This window comes from Talpa occidentalis, unplaced genomic scaffold (assembly GCF_014898055.3).
Source record: "Talpa occidentalis isolate TD23 unplaced genomic scaffold, MPIMG_talOcc4v2.1 talOcc4.12, whole genome shotgun sequence".
In the NCBI taxonomy this organism is placed as follows: Eukaryota; Metazoa; Chordata; class Mammalia; order Eulipotyphla; family Talpidae; genus Talpa; species Talpa occidentalis.
Window position 1 is genome coordinate 13,240,482 of NW_023601212.1, and position 21,889 is coordinate 13,262,370.

At 47.5% G+C, this 21,889-nt stretch overlaps 1 long non-coding RNA gene across 1 annotated transcript in view; it reads left to right on the plus strand.

Annotated features, from left to right (window-relative positions):
- Nucleotides 1–1,692: 1,692 nt before the first annotated feature.
- LOC119239869 (uncharacterized) overlaps nt 1,693–21,889 on the plus strand; it is a 34,277-nt gene continuing 14,080 nt past the window's right edge. Inside the window, exons 1-5 of the long non-coding RNA XR_005124027.2 lie at nt 1,693–1,777; nt 7,571–7,661; nt 9,990–10,223; nt 12,032–12,359; nt 14,670–14,859. This is a non-coding gene — a long non-coding RNA (uncharacterized LOC119239869). The remainder of the gene's footprint in view (nt 1,778–7,570; nt 7,662–9,989; nt 10,224–12,031; nt 12,360–14,669; nt 14,860–21,889) is intronic.

The window sequence follows — 21,889 nt, forward strand, 5'->3', positions numbered from 1 at the left end:
GACTGTTGGCCTGTGTTCAAGGCCTAGATGGGCTTTGGTTGCAGGAGACTCCCAGAGGTTCCCTCACTCAGCATGCACTCTGCTATGGAGGGAGTCAGATGCCAGCTGGCTTTAAGGTGACGGAGTGTCTGTGGCATGTGGGAGCCCTGCAAGAAGAGCTAAAGAGCTGCCGGGTGAGGCAGGTCCTCTCAGAGAGTGAGGGCCTGACACTGCTGCCCGGGAGCCTGCATGGCCGGGTAGAGAGCAGGTAGGGTGCCTTCTTGCACAGAGCACTGTAGGTCAGTCCCAGACACAGGGACTTGTCAAAAAACAACCATGTTCCTGCCAGTCCTCCGTGTTTATCCGCTCACAGGATTGATTTTCTAATGAAATCCTCCTACTGCATGATTTAGGTTCATTTATATAAATTATACAGTGATTTATTTAATGACCTACTTGGAGCACTGGAAGTTCTACAGCATCCATGCAATTTATTATTTAAACTCCGTATTAATCATGCGAGAGGAGGAGACAGAGTTGTGTGTAAGGATCATGGCTTGGCTCATGATGCCTCATGGGGAGCCTGAAGTGGGCTTTGTTTTGAGTGTGAAAAACAAAGTAGTACCTGAACCCTTGGGGGCAAGTGGGGATGTGCCAGCGACCTTGGTCTCTTTGCTCCAATGGTGTGGTCCCTTGGCATTCTCTGTGGTCCTGCCCTCAGACTGTCGGTGACCTGCTGCCGCAAGCTGACCTGCTGGCCCAGGTGGTGTTGGGCGCTGTGTGGCCAGGGATGACGTCCCTGGGACTCCGATGTTGCCAAGAAGTGAGTTTGCTTCATGCACAAGTGACAGGCTCTTATTGAGTCCTAGCACCTTTTCTTAAAAAATATCCTCTCTGGTGTGAAATTCCCGAGTCTTCATCTTCCTTACATGGTCGACTCCGTCTCCATAGCCCCTCCAAGCAGCAGGGGGAAGGGCACCTATGGCTGTTGATAAGGAGCATGTTCTTGACCCTCCTTAAATCTGAGAATAGGATAATCCTGCCCTCAAAGTTCAACCTTGAACTGACAATTGACATGACAATTGACTTGAAATGACAATTGAGTATGGCAGGTACAACATTCATCCATGCACTCCCTCTGTCATTCATTCACCCATCAACAAGCAGTAACTGAGCTCTCGCTAAAGTCCGAGGGATAGAAAGAAAGAAGTACTAAGCTTGGGGCTTGAAGCGTCCTGGAGTTAGACTTACTGGAGTAGAACAGCCTTAGTCTGACAGCTTCTCCTGGACAAAGCTGGCTGCCTTAGGAAAGTCTTAAACCCTTTACCTGGGGCCTTGGGATTCCTCAACTCTGAAAGGAGCATGAAAACAGCACTGTGACCAGATCACCACAGAGCAATAAGCGAGACCGTGCATGTAAGTCATCGAGAATGGGCTTGGCCAATAATAAATGCTCCAAAGTGTTAGTTATTATTTGATATGAATTCTACCCTTGCAAACTGTAAAATAGAGTAGACCTGCAAAAGTTGTGTATAAATAATAGTGACATAAAAGAAATATATGTACATTAAGAAAGGTACAGATGGAGTGCTAGGCTAAGCTTTTTTTTAATCATTTGAAAATTTTGTAATAAATATATCACACACATATGGCACAAATTCAAAAGGCACAAAAAGAAGTATAATTGAGCATCATTTTCTCTCCTACAGCTGTCCCAGCCTAACAGAGTCCCTCCTTGGATGCAACCAATGTTAGTAGTCTCTTGTGTGTCCTTCCAGAAAGTCTTTGCACCCTGAACGTAAGTGTACATGTGCTCTCTCTTTCTACACAAATAGCAGCACATTGCCATGTCCTGGACAGCTTTCTTTCTTTCTTTTTTTTGTCCCACTTAGTAATATATTTTGGAGTTAGTTCTGTGTACCTGCACATGGAGATCTGCCCCACACCATCTGTTCTGCAGGAGGACATTGTTGAGATAACAGGCCTTGCATTGATCCACTTTTAGGTTGTTTCCAATATTTTGCCATTACAAAAAAGGATGCTGCAAAACTATCATTCTTTGTTAAAGTATTTCTCAAAGTTAAATAACTAGACGAGGAATTGTTGGGACAAATACTTATGCATTTATAATTGTTTTTAAGATTTATTTTTATTTATTTTTGCATAGAAGAACTGAGGTTAGGCCAGAGGCGTGGAGGTGAGAAGATTCACCAGAGACAGAATGGGGAGCAGAACAGGCAGATCTACTGAAATACACTGCTGAGGGGAGCAGCTTTTCTTCTTTCGGAGCTAGTCATTGTATTTTAATTGAACTGTCTGTTCATTTCTCTACTGAGGAGTCAGTTTTCTTCTTTATTGGTTTAAAGTTCTATTTTAAGGAAATTAGCCGATTGACATTTGTGCTACTGCTAGTCTTGCCTTACACCCAATCAAGAGGGTCTACTCCCTGGCTCCCCTCTAACCTCTGTAGGTGAGGATTCTGTAGCTAAGGGAAGTATACTCTCTTCTAGATCATTCTATGGGTATACATGGGACACTGGGATTTCCTGCTCTGATAACCTTTACACATTATCAGGTCCCTTCCCCTGGTCATTCTTCCAGAGAACAGACTATGCTGCTGAGGTACACACCCCTGGGCCTGTGTGTGTGTGTGTGTGTGTGTGTGTGTGTGTGTGTGTGTAGACAGGTGGGCTGGTTGCCCAAAAGCTAGCATGCAAAGTCCCTTGTAGTATGAGATGGAGCCAGGAGTGGGAAGTGATGGAGGAGGCTGGGGCTGGCTTTTTCTGCTGCCATACTGTGGGGTGGAACTCTGAGGAGCTCATGAATTTCAAAATCCAGCCTGGCATTCTAGGTCATTTTAAAGGCATATATGCCGTCATATGCTAAGGTAGGAGAACGAAACACATTTTGCTTAACAGTTTATTAGCTTGATTTGTAACTTTTGAAGATGATGTACGCTGTGTCGGTCCATTTGTAATCTTGCCTTGGGACTTGCGAATGTCAGGGCCACACTGGCCTCCTCCCCTGAGGGCCAGCCAGAGCCAGGGTGCATGCTGGCATGCTTTGTATGTTACTTGGGCATGAAATCAGAGGCCTCCAACTTATCATGGGTTTCGGAAGTTGAAATTAACTTCACTATGGACAGCTGTTGTCCATATTGAGGCAACTGAGGCCCAGGGGGTCTTGCCCAAAGTCAATCTTCTTCCCTTTTCCAGACCCTGTGATACCTTCCCTATTTGTTTTTGTGAAAACTGCTTAAACACCCAGCTTTTCATTTCAAAATCAAATCAGCTAGAGATAAAATCTCAAGCAAGAGAGAATAAATACAGCTTCAAAAGCAGGGATCAGACCAGATTTCACACCAGACTGGAGCTGTCTGTCTTCTGATGCAGGCCCCCATGACCACATTTCACAACAGAAGATCCCACTCTCTGATTTTCTCCTGTGTGATCATCTGGAAGCACATGCATCAGCTAGCTGGAATGATGCCATTAAAAATATTTATACTGGTGCGGAGTTGTTTGCATCTTAGCCTCTGTCCCATTTTAATAGCACAGTGGCAAACATGACATTTCCCCCAAGTAATTATAGAAACCAGCAGACATTTAGACGGAGCTGGCTGTTCATTGACATGGGCAGCATAGCCTCCCCAACCAATGACTCCAGAATCATGTCACTGTGACTTTTTAACCCAATTTGTGCTTCTTCCTTTATGAGTAGGAGCCCTGCAGAGAGCTGGGCACTAACCTCAGGCCTGAGGAGCATTCCCAGGGGAGAGACACTCACAGATTCACCAGGTGAATCAGAGCCCTGGGCCACTCACATCTCTCACCTCCTCCCCTGTGTTGAATGGAGTCTAGGGTGTGTGTGTGTGTGTGTGTGTGTGTGTATGCGCACATGTGCACCATGCACATGCACTCATGAGAGGCCTCAGCATGTCTTACCCTTCTCCCCAGGGAAATTAGTCACACCCCCTCCCCCCCATAACCATAGACCAGTCCTCCTGCAGCCTCTGAATGTCCTCACTGCCCAGAGAGGCCATGGGGACAATGCCCACGGGGACCCTGGAGGCTGGTGGGGGTTCAAGGACAGGTTCAGGCCCAGGGCTGATAGGGTGCTTCCCCACCTCAGCCCCCCATGCCAGTCACAACTCACCTGCTGTCATTTAGGGTGGAAACAGTCTCTGCTAAGGAATTCTCCAGTGGAATGTTAGAGTTAGATTTCTCTCAATGCACTATTAATCTTGTTCCTAAGAGGAGAAACGGTGTCATTCTGGAATCCAGTTAGTGTTCAGTGTGTTGTGGTGGAAGCATTCAGAGTCTGGAGTCAGAACCAGCCCGAGCCAGCGCTCCCTCTATTAACCTGTTGGCCTCACCGGCCAATCAGTTACCTTCTTTGAACCTTAGTTTTCTCCTCTGTTAAAAGGAATAATAAGATAGGAATACCTATCTCCAGGGTTTAGGAATTTTCTAAGGAAGTGATATAGGGTATGTGACTACAGTTTGCATTGCTCATTGCTTAGTACCTACTATTTTTAGCACATTAAATGGCTAAAATATTTACAAATACTATCACTTTGCTTCTTAGAGATTTTATCTCTAAGAGATAGTATTTACAAATACTATCACATCCCCAGAGTGATGCTTAAGGGAAGAAGGATGAGTATTACTCCCCTTTAGCTGATGAGTAGAGTAAGGCACAGAAGTTCCTTACAACTTAATTTAGCAAATATTCTTAGTAATCTGTTGAATTCAGAACAGCAAACCTTCCATTTGCAATTCCTATCTTTGAGAAGTTTATAACCTAATGAGAAAGAGTATGTGCAATAAAATATGAACCCAATGGAGAGGAACTTTGGGTATTTTGTTCATTGCTGTGTGCCCAGAATTCCACAAGTGTTTGTCGACTGACTGAATAAACTGGCTCTAATGCAGGACACAGGGAAAGGTGATAGAGCATTTACAAAGTCCTCTGGAAATTCACAAGTGGTGAGAGGAGTTCTGGTCAGGCAGCATGAGAAATGCTTTAAGGAAGAGGTCATATTTGGCCTAGGCTTTGAAGGGGTGGTTGGATCTTGACAGCTGAGAGGAGAGTGGAGAATAGTCCCAGAAGCCGGGACATTAGGGACAAAGCACCATCTTTCTCAGTGGTAACCACATGAAGGAAACGTAGCAATCTGAGTTGGCTGCAGACTGGAGTGTGTGATGCCCAAGTTGGAGTCCGTAGTTTGGGTGGCTGTACACCCAGGGTGCCTGGAAAAGTCCCATTTTATGCCTGTTGTGAGTTAATGAACACCTGTTAATTATTTTTGGTGCTCCTTTTTACTTTCAAAAGTCTCTCCGATTCAAAGTTCTATGATACACTCTCCCCTTTTGTAGTGAGAGATGCAGCTAGCAGGCTGCAGGGAAAGCTTAGGGCCAGATTAAGGAAGGGTGGCTGGGGTGTCCAGTCCCTGTGTGTAGGGTGCCAAGGTGTGGATGAGCCAGTGGCAGTGCTAAGTAGGCAGCTCCAGCCGAGGAAACAGTAGCCCCAGGCTTGTGAGCCTCCTGGAGTTGGAGACAAGCTAGAAATCAGAATTTCTACATACAAGTCCTCATTTTATAACATTGGTTCAAAAATTTGTAAGCATGCATGGGCCGAACAAAACCTGTGTACATACCTTGTCTGGTCTAAGGCCACCTGTCTGTCCCTCTGCTGGGTAGAGGGGAGCCTAGGAAAGTTTCTGAGGACGGGGGTGACCTGGCTAGGCTGAAGCTCCCTGGACCTTGTGTCAAGGCGGAATGAGGGTTGGGGTGGGACTTGTAGTCAGAGCTCCTTGCTTGGTCTCGGTGAGCCCCAGGCCGCTCTGAAGAGCCAGGGGCAGTGGGGAGGCAGGTGAAGATGGAGGTGAGCACTGAGCTCGCTCACAGAGTGGAACGTGGTTAAGTGCCAGGGAGGAGCACTGCCTCCTCAGTCAGCCTCTGATGGTGCGTGAGAAACCCATTATAAGCTTGGTTAGCTCATTGGGGGGACATATGCTAACTCAGGGTCATCACCACTAGCATTTATGGTTCATGAGAGATTTTTTTTAAAGGGCATTATTTCAGATCGCTGCAAACCTGGCCCATTCCTCACTGTGCTGCTTCCGGCTCCAGAAGCGTGACCTGGTGATACAGAGAGCCAGGTGGCAGTCGAGCTGCTGTAGTCAGAGCTGGACTGCTTCCCTTGGGTGTAAACCCGGGTGCAGATCAGTAAAGTCAAGGCCACAGTGAGCCATCTAGGTGATAGCTAATCCTCACACTGGCTGTGTGAGGTGGGTCCGATGTTATCCCCATGTCATCAATGAGGAATTGAGGGTCTGGGGGAGAGGAGAGACAAGGCAGCAAAATGGAGAAAAAAGAACAAACCAAAAAACCTATGAAACCGAGACCTACTGTGGTGGGCAGGGTGTGCGAACCACCAGACCACACTGTCTGTGAACCCATGCAGGGCACGAGTGAGTTATGTCTTCTCTCAGCTGAACACTTCCCCAGGGAGAACATTTTGCACAGCTGCTATCCTCCTTCTGCCCTAAAGCACTATGTTAAGGGCACCAGGGCTTGAAGACCAGACATTTGGGCTTCAAATCTCAGTCCCGCCACTTAACAGCTGTGTAACATTGAACAAGTGACATAACCTTTCTGTGCTTTAGTTTCCCAACTGTAAAATGGGGAGAACAACACCTATTGTACAAAGTTGGTATACCGGGCTTAAATTATAAATACGTTTGTAACAGGAGGATTTAGAAGTTTCAGCTGTGGCATCAAGATATCATAGGGGCTGAAGTCCGAAGAACGAGTTGGTGCCAGTGCAGAAGTACAGAGCAGATAACTAGCAAATGGTTAACACTTCTTGACTCTTCACCACAGTGACGATGCAGGATGCAGATGGGTTGAGAGAGATTGAAAAGATCTCCTTCTGAGATAGTTGTGCGTGAGGGTGGGGCAGGGTCTGGGCCACTCCCATGGGGAGTGGGTGGAGAGGTGAGGACCAGTCAGAGAGCCAGAAAAGATGCCGTGTGACTGGGGACACGGAGGATGGGTGCAGGCCATCTGCCTGTGGCAGCAGACAGGAGGGTGGCACCTGGTGCAGCCACATCCCACTTTCATAGCCAGAAGAACATGTACCCTGGGCCAGATATGCACTAGGCCTGAAAGGGACCCACAAAGAGAGGGCCTCCAGCCCCAAAACTAAGGAAATTTGGGTGTCCCCCTTGGGGGCAGTAGTTGGGTATGACGGTTAATTTTATTAGTCAACAAAACTAGGTCGTGGGTGCCCAGGCATTTTCAAACACTATTCTCGTGTGTCCATAGGATGCTTCTGGGTGAGATTAGTATCTGATCTGTAGACTGAGAAAAGCAAGTTCTCATCCCTACGGTGGGTGAGGCTTGTCCAGTCCAGTGAATACCTGATGAGAACAGAAAGGCCGAGGGGAGCTCCTGGCTGCCTACTTTCAGCTCACCTTTGGTCTTTTCCACCCTTCAGACTTGAGGGGAGACAGCCACACTTTTAGGGTCTTGGACATGCTAACTTTTGGCTTGGAACTTACACCCCTCACATTTCTGGTTTTCAGGCCTCTGGACTCAGAATAGAACAACATCGTCTCTCCTGGGTTTCCAGCTTGCTGACTGCAGATCCTGAAACTGCTCAACCTCCATGATTGTGTGAGCCAATGTCCTAAAATCTATGTGTCTGTCTTTCCACTTGCCCATTCCCCCTGCCTCCCTCCCGCTGTCTCTCCCCCCACCACCCATGCATCCATCTCTCTCTGTCTGTTATCTGTCATCTGACGACCCACCCCTCTATCTATCTATCCACATCCTACTGGTTCTGCTTCTCTGGAAAGCCCCGATAAAACACTGGGGCTGAAGGGAGGGGAGAGCTGGCTAGCAGACGAGGAATCGCCCACACCCAAGAGCCATGAAAATGCCTCACAAGAAACTGTCTCCTTCAAAGCCCATGGGTTCAGCGAGTGAGAGATGGTCCTGAGTTAGGGTCGGTCAAATGATTGCCTTCCCACCCCCTATGCTTCCTCCGCTGCTCCTGCTGGGCCTGGGCATGCGGGAGACGGAGGAGCAGCCAAGTAAGATGGGAGGACATGGGAGAGACAGGAGAAGCTGACGACACCTGCTTCCCAGGTGGGCACTGCTGCTTTGGTGGGAGAGGGCAGACAGGAAAAAAGAAGCCATGCATCCATCAGCCTAGTGCCCCGAGAGGCAGAGCTTTGTTTGGGGAACTATCTATGCAGAAGAAAGGGGAAGGAAGCACGATTAGGTGGAGGGAGAGGCTTTGGGTTATGGTGCAGAAGGAAAATTGGGTGGGAAAAATGAAAAGTCAGACTGCAGGCAGTGCTAGTGAGTCTGGGCATGGCCGGCGCATACCCTTCTTAGTCCCTTCATGTCTCCAGCTGGTCCCTGGTGGAGGTTGCCCATTGGAAGAGTCCCCTGGCCATTAGCTGGGAGCAGGCCTGGGAAGAGTGGCCTTGGTGTGCTGGTAGATGCCAAGGGGGGCAGATGGACAGTTCAGCCAAATCTGCAGAAGGGTCTCCTAGAAGAGATCTGAGCAGTCACTGCCATGGCCAACATGGCACCCCCATGCCCTCATGCCTGCCCCCACAGCAGTCATATACGCTGCAGAGTGCCCACATGTAGCAGAACCCAGCTGGGCAGGGGAGAGCATTTTAACTTTTAGTCAAGTTTCAAGTTTCGGTTATTGCATGGCGTTTGACCACTGTAATCACTGCATGGGGGCTGTTTGCATTTTAAAGTGAACACAGAACTTTTTAGTACCTAAGAGTGACCAGGAGAGCTGTGTAGACAATCTGAGTTGTCATCCAAGAAAGGCCACCCCCATCCCACCCCCTCCCCCGAGGAGCTGAAATGAACTGTGGGTCTCAAAGTAAAAATACCTTTATGACACCATTTCCTGAGTCCTGCTTGTTCAATGTAGTGGTTACAGCTATAAAGTGCTTAGGTTAGTGGCCACCTGCAGTAACCACTAAATAATAGAGGGTATCTTCAGGCAACCTTGACATCCTAGAAAGATGAGAGCAGGGACAGGAAAAGAAGTGGGGAGCAGAAAGGGCAGAGGCAGATGTGTCTGGGTGGACATCCAGCCCCCCTGTTAGAAGCAGAGCCCTGGGGGTGTCCTGACAAAGCATGAGGTCTGAGAGGGGTCTGGGGTCGGGATAGGGTGGGTGAGAATCCATCCCTGGACATCATCAGATCATGAAGACACTCCACACACTGTGCACTGTGTGGAGGAGGAGAAAGAGGCCCACCCGTCCTGCTGGCTGCAGCACAGGTCTCTGGAGACCGAGTGTGTCTGTGGCTATTCAGAGAATAATCTCCAACTTGCCCCTAAAACATCAGCCCTCTGTTGAGTCTTGCCAGTGCTGTGAAAGGACAGGTAGCAGGGAAGAACTCACTCCTGCAGATGTTGGAAAGATAGCCAGGAGGAAAGACACAGGTTGAAATCCTAACTCTCAATAGGATGGCCTTAGTAGGTGGGACTTATGGGAGGTAGTTCGTGTAAGGTCGAGGCCAGGGCCAGGATGGGGTTGTGAGGGGGTGACTTGAAACTGCTGCCACCTGCATCCCAGGAGCCGGCTCTGCCCGGTTTGCATGGGCCCTGATAAGCAACATTGAAAGAACAACCAGTTCTGAGAGAAAAAACTTCTTTGAAAAGCAACTTTGACTCCGCATTCTCCACCTCCCTTGAAGGCCAGACCCCGCCCTATAAAACTTGCCCTTATCCCCCAGTGGGGCATGACTTCTCCGACCCCGGCCAGGGGTCAGTGAACCTCGCCCGGGAGCACAATAAATTTCCTGCCTGTGAGAAACTTAGCCTGGCTCTCCTCTTTACTGCGCCGATCCTTTCAGTTCTGTCATGAGGGTGGGGACCACATAGCAGGAATTTGTGCTTTGTGAAATTTCACCCTCTGGGTTCTGGGAACATCATGTGTCACTCACCATCATTTTGGTCCATGACAGGTTACATAGCCCAGTGTTGGTCTGGCCATGCCCTCCAGCCTATGTGCAGACCGCTGGACCACCTGGGGTGCTGTGAGCACACTCTGATGTTTGCACAATCATAATGTGGCCTGATGATGCATCTCTCAGAACCTTGCCCTGCGGTGGACTCCAGTTTGTGGCTCCTGGAGGCAGGGAGGAGCTAACCTCATGCAGCCATCCTGATCTTGCTGTTTTCGTGTCCTGGCTGCTTTGGTAAGCACTTGAAATTGAGTCTCATGTCAGTTGCTCTTGCAGGTTGTTCTTGATAGCTTCAGTTTCTTTTCCAGATTCAACCTCTCATCCTGTCCACTGTTCTGGCCCCAGAAAGCTGACCTGCAGAGACTGTATCAAAGGGCTCCCTCACCTCTCAGCTTCTGCTTGAGTTTGGCCGGTGGGAGCACTGCAAGGAGATTGGGGACAGGCAGTAGAAGGAGGGCGAATGCTCTGTTCCCGGGTTCCCTCCCTGTAGAGTTCCCACTGTTTGGCCCCATCCCTCTGTCAAAAGTCACAGCTCCTGCTGGAACCATCTCTCCACCACTGCTCTCTGTACCTGGGCTTGGCCCTTCAGGGTGATTAGGGATCCAGCCTGCTATTAGCTGCAGAGCACTGCAGTGTCCCCCAGGGTTTCCCTCTATGCCCTCACCTTCATACATGACATCTCTACTGAACTCTCTTCTAACAAGCAAATTGAGAGCCACCTGTTCTGCTAGGCCCCGAGCAATACCATGGCCCCTCTGATGTGTTCCTCTGACGCTGGGCTCTCTGGTCCCTTGGGCAGCACCTCAGTGGTGTTCCTGCTGGCCATTCGACCCTCAGCGCCTATGCATTCTGCCCTATCCTCTCTGTGGGAGCTCAGAGCCCTCTATGGGCTTCACTGGGACAAGAAATCGAGCTTAGAGGTGTTCTGGACTCACGCAGGCCCCAGACCTGGGAGGGACTAGCCCAAGTTGACCCCAGTCCAGCTACGCCAAGGCTCTCCCCTCTGCCAGGTGTCTGCACGTATCACCAACTGCTCTCCCAAAGCAGTCTTGCACGCTTGTTCTCACCAGTTAAAAATGGAATCATCCTAGATTTGGGCCTAACATTCTCCGTGAATAGCAGAGTGAGTTGATGGAGTCGGTTTTGGCGAGCTCATTCTTCTGGCATGAAGAAAAATGCCTGACAGGATGATTCTCTCAGGAAGTCACGGGAAGGAAGTGTAGTGAGTCATTTAGGCCTGGATTCTTCTGTGCTTCTGCTGAACACGCCAGCCGGTGACTCAGAGAGAGAGAGGTGCCAGCCGCAAGCTCCTCCCAGCAGGCCACTGTGGGTCAAGTAGCCGCATCTGTAAACACTTCAGTTTGAGGGGAGGCTGTCCTGGTATTCATAACCATTCTCTCCTGGCTCCCACAGTTCCCAGGACCGAGCATGAGCATGTCTTATAGCCACCTGGGATTCTCGTGGGAGGTGCCACAGTGACCACGACACCTCAGCAAGGTGTCCATTGCTCCCTCACCTCACACTCCCTCTCTTAGTTCTCTTTTATCCCCTCAGCTGGGTTTCCCCCCCAAATGGCACCAGGAGTCACCCCCCCTGCATGCTTTCTTCGACCCACTCCCTGGACTGGGTACCTCTGCTGCCCGCCTACACAATGCCTGTGCTCACAGTTAATCAGCCACCCTATTCTAGGACCTTGTTCAGACTCTAGCGTAGCACTTGCATTGCTGCTTTGAAATTGTCTACTCCAGAGACACATGGTACATCACTGACTTTAGAAAGGAGATGCTTATATTTTCAGCTTTTCTAGAATGCTGCATGAATTCTGGGAGGGCCCATTTTCTAATTACTTTTAAAATACTTTATTAAAAAATTTTAAAAACATCCTTGTAGTTCAGTGCATTGCACACTGACAGAAAACAGTAAGTACTTAATCATGTTTACCGAACAAATGAGCAAATACAGTATTTGATATTGACTATTGGATGAGCTGGGCTTGGGGCTTTGTTGACTCCTTGACAGTCTTTTTTTTTCCCCTTTGCCAGGGGAGGAAACCAAACCAGTCATGCACTGGTCAACAACACATTCAAAGCCATGGGCAGAGTCCAGCTTGGAACTCAGCCCCGGAGTGCCCGCACTTCTCTCCTTCGCTCACTTGCTGCTCCTGGACCATCCACGCCTGATGAAGCAGTACTAACACATGAGGCATATGTGAAGGGAGAGTTTCTGCTTCTGAATTCTGTGGAGAGGCCCCAGGAACTGAGAAATCTGTGGGGCCATCACCATAATCTCTGAATGTTTCAGATGAGGAAACTGAGATTCTAGAGACTGTGATTTCCCAAGGACACCTGGATGGATACTAAGGTGACCAAGGTAATGACTAAGTTCAAGTCCATTGTCTTTCTTTCTTTTTTTGGGGGGGTGGTTTGAACAATTTTTATTTTATTTTTTTTAAAGGTTAACAAAATGTTTATTTACAAGGGAATGGGAATGAGGAAATGTACAACTCAGGAAGATAAGTTCTTAAATGTGTCCTACCTGTTCTGCCGACCTGGAATCCCAAATGACCCTCTGAGACCAAACCTGCCTGGCCAAGAGCACAAGCCAAGTGTGCCCGACCCCACTAACATGGCTGGTTTTTATTTACAAACAGAGAAAATGGTTGCTTAACTCCACCCTTAGGTCCTGGCCACTTCCCTTTGGGAATCCTGGGATTTGTAGTTCCTAGTCTTGATGGAGTGGGGGTAGCATCCACAAAACCTGTATGGAATTAGCTCAGGTTATTCCATTGTCTTTCAACCACACACTCACTGTTTAACCAGTGAGGGGCCTGCCCTGGGAGAGCTTAGGGCCTACGTGGCTCCTTATGGTGTCAGAACTTCCCACAGTCACCGAGGAAGTCTGGTGAGTGATTGTGCCTGTGGGTCAGTGTTGAGCAAAGTGGTGTGCCCTTCCTCCTCCAGCTCCCCCAGCTCCTGCTCGCCCCCACAAGCTGTGTGCATTTCAGGGGCTCTGCGAACATGGATAGGAATGCATGAAGTGCTTTGCCTCAGGAATCTTAGAACAATGTAAAAAACATTAACAATAGTTTGTACAACACTTCACAGTTCTGTAAGAGCATTCACATATATTATCTCACTTCATGTACCTGCTCTCAGTTGAAACTGTTGTAGGGTGTAAGCATATAATTAAAATATCAATTAAGCTAGGTTCTGAAATAAATCAGGCTGTGCTGGAGCATGAATAAAACAAAAAGGGAAACACCAACACGATAACGCGTCAATCTAGGACTAATTCCTCAGGTACGACCCACAGTTACCCTCCCCACCTCCAATTTGGTTCCTACTTTATCCTACTACCCACAGTGCTGAATTCTATTACCTCTCCCTGGTTTTGCTCTTCCTGTGCCCTTTGTCAGGAATTCTTCCCCTGTATCTATCTGTGAAAGGAAATCTTCCTTAATCTTCAAAATCCTGCCTATATGACTCTACTTTTGTTATTGTTTTCTTAACACCTCCTTTGCCCGCTCCTCTCCTGCAGAATTACCTGCTTCCTCCAAGATGCCCCCACAGACCTGCCATCCATCCCATCTCATGATGGTGTATTATATGATTAGCTTTTGTTCATTCTCCTTCATCAGACAGAACATCTTCAGGGCTGAGCTGTTTTATTAGCTCAAGTGCCTGGTGTCCTATCGGTGTTGGATGCATGTCTGTGCATTTGGTGGTAGGTAGTACCTGGTAGGCTGGCATTTGTTACCACTTCTGCATGCCCTGTCCAGCCCCCAAAGACAAGGTTCCTGGGGGTGAAGCTCTGAGGACCAAATCATTCTTTTAAAGCAGCCCCATTTCTGTAGAAGCTGCTTACAGGTAAAGAATAAATCTCAAGTTTTACAACTTGTTTTCTTTCCTTTCTAACCAGACTTCTCATTTAAACAAAACAAAATAAAACCCACACAAACAAAAAAAAATCATTTTTTTTTTTTTGCAAACAATAAAAGACTCAGGAAGGATTATGGCTTATTCTAACATACCTGGAAATGTGTTCTGTATTGCTTTAAAAAAAAAAAAAGAATTTCCTTGGTGGACAGTAGATAAGGTGTGCCTATGGGTGTGTGTGTGTGTGTGTGTGTGTGTGTGTGTGTGTGTGAGAGAGAGAGAGAGAGAGAGAGAGAGAGAGAGAGAACAAAATGCAAGCACACACTGATGACATGCAGTGGTTGAAGGGGTGTGGGTTTTGAAAGTCAAGTAGACTGAGGTTCAGATTTACTTGGCTGTTCACCAGTTGTATGATCTAAGGTGTCTTAAATGCCTTAAAATGAGAATTAAAATTTTATATTATGAAGTTGATGTAGGACCCAAAGGAAACCAAAGAGCTGGAGCGATTCTCCACACTCAAACGTTCTCTCCCCAGTGGTAGGTGGGAGTATGAGGAGGACTTGCGGTTCCTGGAAAGCAATCTCTCCCCTGGCATCTTGTGCACGCACAGTGTCCTTTGACAGTGTTGCCTATTGTCATTTATCTTTTCCTGCTCACCGCAAGGGCAGTGTCAGCTCTAATACTTGTCTCTCTTGCAGAGGCCTTGCGGAGACCCACTTACAAGGTGGGTTGGCAGCTTGGCCCTGTCGGGAAGACCCCGAGAGAGTCTGAATCCCCTTGTGGGTCTCCTCTGTTCTGCTTGTAGGTCTCACTTCACTGTCACTGCAGGGCTGAAAAAAGGTCCTGACATCAAAAGATCTTTTCAGAAACTGCTCTTCAGTCCTTCTTCCCGGTCAGAGGTGTGAGGTGGAGACAGACAGGCAGAATGTGGTCTCTGTGTCAATGGCAGCAGTAGCACGCCCCTCCAAGGACTGCTTCTAGGATGAAACAATAAGGTAAGTGGGACCATCTAGCACAGGGCCTTGCACACGTGAAAGTGCTCCCCTTTTCTTGCTAGTACCACATGCTGTTGATTATGAGACACACTATGGACAATAGCTTTTCAGGGAAAATATGAGTGCCAGTTACCAGTTAAATTCATACATCTCAACCTCAGATACATGAAAAAACATGCTAATGGACTTCAAATTGTCTCAACTTTGGTCACATGGATGAGCTGCTGAGGGAGAAGGACTTGCAGTAAGAAGCAATAAGCAACTAGATGACAACCTAGATGCTCACGCTGTCCACATGTGTACCCCAGAGATTGCACTGCAGGTGCTGCAGGGCTGGGCTGGATCCACTGGGTTCCATGTGTGGTTCAGGCCTTCAGGAGGCAAGCCTGATGGGGGCTGGCACACTCCTTGCTATAAAGGCCCAGGGAGAAACTGCCAATGAGCACATCAAAGGGTGGAGTTTATAGTGTCTCAGAGGGTGGTACAAGTTATGGAGAAAAGAAATGGGGAAGCAATTGGGAGAGGTGGGCATGGGTGGGTGGGCAGGAAAGGCTTCACTGAGGAGTTTTTCTTCTTTCCTACCTCCCTCTTACCCTCCTTCCCTCTCGTCCCTCTTTTCTTTCAGTTTTGTTGAGGTCAACATTAGTTTACAGCACTCTGTAGATTTCAGGAGTACATTTTCTCACCATGCCCACCACCAAATGGCCAGCCACCGTCTACCACCAACCAGTGGCACCCTTCCCCATCCCATCCCCTGCTTCCTATCCGGTGCCACCAGTCTGTTGTCACAGTTTAAGGGTTTTTGTCCTCTTAATATTCCACAAATACGTGAAATCATGTAGTATTTGTCTTTCTCCTTCTGTCTCATTTCACTTAGCATGATCTCCTCAAAGTCTATCCACCTTGTCACAAATGGCAACATTTCATCTTTTTCATGGCCGAGTAGTATTTCATTGTGTCTATGATTCCACGTCTTCTTTGTCCATTCATTCATTTTGGGCTTCTTGGCTATTGTGAATAGTGCTGCAATGAATATAGAGGTGCAAATATCTTTTTAAGTAAGTGTTTTCATATTCTTCAGGTAAATACCTCTAAGTAGACTATTGCATCATATGGTAGTTACACTTTGAGATTTTTAAGGAAGCTCCATATTGTTTCCTACAATGACTGCACCAATTTATATTCCCACCAACAGTGCCCGAGGGTTCCTTTTTCTTCACATCCTTACCAACACTTATTATGTCTTGCCTTTTTGATAATAGCCATTCTAACTGGTCTGAGGTCAATCTCACTGTGGTTTTGATTTGCATTTCTGAGAAGGGGTATTTCATTGGAAAAAGTGAGGGAGTGTGCTCTGCCACTGTCTAGGGAAAGAGCAGTATAGGCAGCAAATATAGCAAATGCAAAGACCCAGTACAGGCCTACTGCATTCAAGGAACAATAAAGGAGCAAGACCAGAGTGTGCAAGATGAGACGTAATAGGAACTGAAGTCAGGGAGACATGGCTGCTAAGGGCAGGTTGGCCTCTCAAGGAAATAAATGGAAACCCCTGAGCAAAAGCAAGCCACCTAAAAATCTTTAAACAGATTTTTATTACGCCCTGACCCCCACCTGGATTACTTTCACAGACCTCCTCTCTTTTGTAGGTTCCAAAGAGAGATGAAAAGCATAAAGCTAGGACAGATGCTGCAGGGCCTGGGAGGTCATTGTAATAGCTTTGATCAGGAAGAAGGTCCACCTTGAGCCTGGGATTCTCCTTCCTGTGACCCCAACATACATCAGCTCTCTTCTAGACTGTTGGTTTCCTGAAAATAAGACTACACTTATGTTCCGTATCTCTCTGTATGTCTAACCAGTGCCAGGCACCCAGTCGGCCTTAGTGAATACCTGTTGACTGAATGAATGGTCAGGCAGACCCCCATGGCCCACATTTGTCCCCAGGGTTCTGACATGTGGACTCAGCAGGCTCAGTTTTGATTGTGTCAGTGTCAATTGAGTGCTTAGAATCAGTTCAACTTGTTAGTTGGGGGTCAGCTCACTAATAAAGCAGTTACTTGGTTGGATTTCTTCACTGGTCGTCTGAAATTTATGTGCTTATGGTCTCAGTCTCCATGAACACTTTGGGGCCAAGGAGTTACTACACCGAAGATGTGTCCACACCACTGCTTTTTGGTCATGACAGAGGTTTTTTTCCCTCCCTTTTATTAGTGATGAAGGTTTTGTTGGAGATAATTGTATTTTTAGCAGCACAGTTAATGAACTAGCTAAGCATCAATAGATGGAATCATAAAACCATTAAACACCAAGAGCAATAATGGGAAACTGTGTTTGGTGGTAATGAAATTAGTGTCTTTATGAGGTCACTTTATTCCTTTTCTCCTCGGTTCTCTTGCCCTTCCGAGTGCATGGTGACTGCTGCTACTAATTGCTGTTTCACTAAAATGCACAATGCTATCCATTTTGTGTTTTAATTCAATGTATTTCTAGGGCCTTCAGGATCATTAAACCCTCCACCAAGAGAGTGCAGCAGAAGTGGATTTTGAAGGCTTCTGGAAGTGGCCCAACAGTGTAGGAGAATGAGGACACCAGAAAAGGAATAAAATAACATCCAGTAGACTTAGTACTGAGTCCAAACCGATGAGCACCAGTGCTCAGGTGGAGCCCCCGTAGGTCTGTGGTGCAAACACTGCAGTCCAAGAAGGCCACTCCTAGAAGGGTTGTGTGTCCATGGTGATACTTGTCCTTGAACCATACTTGTTATCTTGTGACATTCATAGGCATGCTTTCCTTTGAGTGCTGTGGCAGCCCCATATGATAAATTTTTCTTTCTTTTTTTCTTTATTAATTTTTAAAAAAAAAATTTACATCACTGTTCATTTTTAAACAATATGTGCTTGCCCCCACCCCCTCAGGTGTGGTCCCCATAGAGAGTTTCCTTCCCCAATGCACCTGTGCACCATCACCTCAGTCCCCTGTGCTCCTCCCTCCCTCCCTCTGATCCCTCTCCTACCTCCTCCCCTGCAGGTCTCTGATTTATAGTTGTCTGTTTTTGCTTTGTTATGTTTTGTACTGTTATTATTTTTTTACACTGATGTCTTATTTGGTTCCCTTATATTCCTGTTCTCAGTGAAACCATCGATATTTTTCTTTTTCCTTCTGGTTTATTTCACTGAGCATAATTCCTTCTAGATCCATCCATGTTGCTTCGAATGGCATGAGTTTATCTTTTTTGATTGCTGAATAATATTCCATTGTGTATAAATACCACATCTTCTTCATCTAATCATCTATTTTTGGGCATTTGGGTTGTTTCCAGGTTTTACCTATTGTAAATAGTGCTGCAATAAACATAGGGGTACAGGTGTTCTTTTGAATCAATGTTTTTGTGTCCTTTGGGTAGATCCCAAGGAGTGGAATTGCTGGGTCACCCATATGATAAATTTTTATTTCAATTTTCCAAATGAGGAAACTGAGGCTCATGGAGTTTGAGCTATGACTCAGGTCCCACTGCTAACCAGAGGCCAAAATTGCTATTCTCTCCCTTATCCTTTCATTGTGTGTATAGACCACATCTTCTTTCTCCATTCATCCATCACTGGGCACTTGGGTTCTTCTGTATCTTGACTATGGTTGGAAACATAGGCAGGATGACTCATGATGCTGAACCAAATCACTAGCAAGCGATTAAAAACATCCCCAGCCAAGGTCATGGTACCATGGCTTAATTCAATGATATTTATTGAATATCTACTCTATGCTAAAAGTATGATGATAAGTAAAACAGACTCCTCCATCCTCATAAAATTAGATGGAGTTGGGAAGAGCTAGAGAAGATACTACACGCAGAGTCAGTGATATGATAGAGAAACTACTGTGTTGGGAAGCCTGTGGCCAAGCCTCCAGTCTAATCTACAGATGAGAACCTTCCTGGAGAAAGTGAGGTTTAAGCAGAGGCCCAAGTATGTGGAGGTTAAATAGATGAACCAGGGGAGGGCTGAAAAGTAGGAGAGGGAGTGGCCGCTGCATTACTTTATTTGTTTAGGAAGTAGCATCAATTGATAGGACAAAGGAACTGATGTCACAGGGACTGAAGGGGAAGGCGGAATTATGCCTACCCAGTTGGCTCCTAGCTTGGCCACCTGGGGATGGTGGTGATGTCATTTAAGGTGAGAGGTGCCCCAGGGTGGAGGTGGCATGGGCCAGATTCTTTGAGTGGTCCCTTTCTTGTGCTTCTCCTCTTCCTCTGCCTCCTGCTCCTCCTCCTGCTCCTTCCCCTCCCACTCATTAAAATGAGCCCTTAAGAGGCTGTCCAGCTGGCCAGGTCTTGGGGTATCTCAGGGCTAAGAAGTGATTTAAAGACTTGGTACAGATCTGGTGTTAATTCTTTTATGGAGGCCTCCATAAAGCCTGTTTATGCTGAGGAATTGAAAGCACAGAATAAGGCCTCGAAATGATTACTACCAGCTGGACTGATAAGGCTAAACATGATAGGATTTAATAGGGGCAAATGTAAATGACATCTCTTAGGTTTGCAAAATCAGTTGTTCATGTACAGAATGAAAAACCTGACATAGCAGCAGCTCATATGAACCAGACTTAATAGAGTCAGTGGCTGTGAATCCTGTACAAGCCAATATGGTCACGTGGCTGTCCCTTCTCCCACTTCTAATGCCACCTTGAGGTTTGAAGTATTGCCAAGGAAGCCATGAAGGTAGTTATCTGACCAAAACAGAGGAGAACTTACCAGAAAAGTACAGCAGCGAGAAGGAAAGAGGCCCATTCAGAGAGATATCTGACAAGGCTGGGGCTTCAGGGACCACCTGCAGTGTGGATGGGAGTGTCCCCAACCTGATACCCCCCACCCCTCAAAAAATCAGGGGCAAGGGCATAGATCTCACCTGACTAAGGGGCTCAGAGAGGGTTGTTTGGGTAAGGGGTAGAAGAAAGGTAAATGGAGGTAATGATACAGGGCAGGGGAGCCCAGAGAAGCCACTGACTGTACTGATTTGTTTCTGTCCCATGCCCAAGCGCTGACGTGTGTGTGTGCACCTCTGTGCGGCGGGACTGGAATATGACAATAGCCATGGACTTTGCAGTACTGATGGGCCTGGCTCAGGGGATGCTGAGGTCTGGGAGGGCAGGGGGCCCGGGAAGATGGCCCTGCAAGGCATTGGTTGGGGAAACAGAGATGAGCTGACTGTAGTCTAGGGAAATAAGGTGGGTTAGGTGAAGGGAAGGCCAGGCCTGGCCGTGCTCTATAAGCTGGGCAAGGAAGGGATGGGGGCCACTAAGGTGAGCTCTTAGCTATGGGAGACAGTTCGTGGCAGACTCTGGGCTGGTAACTCTGAAGGATGATGGACACTGGCTTTCCCCAGATGGGGTTCTCTCTTCCGGCATGTGCCCTTGGTATGACGGCCCCTGTGCAGTGCTCACAGTCTCTAGCGGGCTGCAGTAAGGAGGTACATTCTAAGAAATGTCTTTGGGGAGAAACCCTAGCGGTGAGGAGTCAAACTAGGGGAGAAAGGGATGTGATGTGCTTTCTAAGTTGGGATGTGCAGCTAGCCCTTCCTCCCCCCCTTTTCTTCCTGAGTTTTATCCTCCCTTCTTCCTCCCTCCACCATTTACTCAGCAGTCACTGTGCAGTGGGCACTCTGAGCAGGGATGGAGCCACAAACAGGATTCTGGCTAAGGGGCTGCAGCAGAGAGGGGAGGTCCCACCATGGGGAGGTTCCATGATGACATGAAGCCATCATCATTCCATTGACTTTACTATGCTTTTCCAGATAGTAACAGCTTGTCGGAAGAAAAACTAATCAGCAACAGTACCACACCAAGTTACACGTTTTTGCAAAAACGCCTGATTTTTGAGACATTCAAGTGTTAGAAAATAAGTGTTTTAGAACTGAGCCACAGGAGCCGAGTAAAGGTGATCACAAAGGGAGTGGGTGCGGTGACCTGTCAGAAGGTTGTGGGGGGAAACATGCCTCAGGAGTCATAGTCACAGGGATCGTGGGCACAGCAGGGGAAGGTACCAGGCGCCACTGGCACCCACTGGCAGAACTTCTTACGGCTGCCTGGTGAGGCTTCTGGCAGTTGCTGGTATTGGAGGCTGGTTTTCTTGCTGAACAAAGGTGGACAAGGATGAGCAAAGAGGCCGGAGGAGGGGGTTCCAGACAGAGACAGCAGTTTTTGCAGTAGATAGAAGGCGAGTGTGGTGCTTTGTCAGAGCAGCTGCTGTTATCCTCGTGACTGCTATTATCAGCAGAGTAAGAGGGGGGCTTCAGTTTGGAGGGGTCTGAACGTGAGACAGCAGGGAAGATGTGGGCTGCAGGATGTGATAGAACGAGGTGTCTCTGCTAAACTTTCATGTCGTGAGAAGACGTTTTCTGTTTACATACGGCATCAACCGATTGCCTAATGCAAAAATGATGTGTTCTCAAATAGTAAGAAAGTACAACAGATTTCAATCAATAGACTTAGAATTTTTCATTAAATCTGCTCGCTTATTTCCTTAAACCTTTTCTCCAGGGGAAGGCCGCCCTTTGAAGTGATTGATTGTGTTGCTCCGTGGGCAGGCACACTTCTTACAGCCTCTCTCTCTGTTTTTGTCTCTGTCTTTCTCCTTTTCTCTCAGCCTCTTCCTCCCAGTTGTTGTCGAGCAGCTGCTCTGCTGAAACATCAGGCTGGCATCAAGGAATGTAATTTTTGTTCTGATGTGGGTGCGCATGTGAGGCTGGTTCTGAATTGCACCCTCACAAAATAACCTTTGGGTATTAGCATGACGAGAATGCCGTCATCCGGAAATTCATTTGCATTGGTTCTAGGACAGGGAGAACGCTACCATGGTGTGGAGAGAAAGCCCAACAAACATTATGGGAGCTCCTTCCTAGGCAGGCCCAGTGGAAGAGAGGGATTGGTCTTAACACTCTCCCTGGCTTTGTCTCCTTCTGCTCCTAGGGGAACAGATGCTCTTGGGATAGAGAAACCCTTCTCTGGCCCTTTCTGCTCTCACTCAATAGCTCCCCCACTG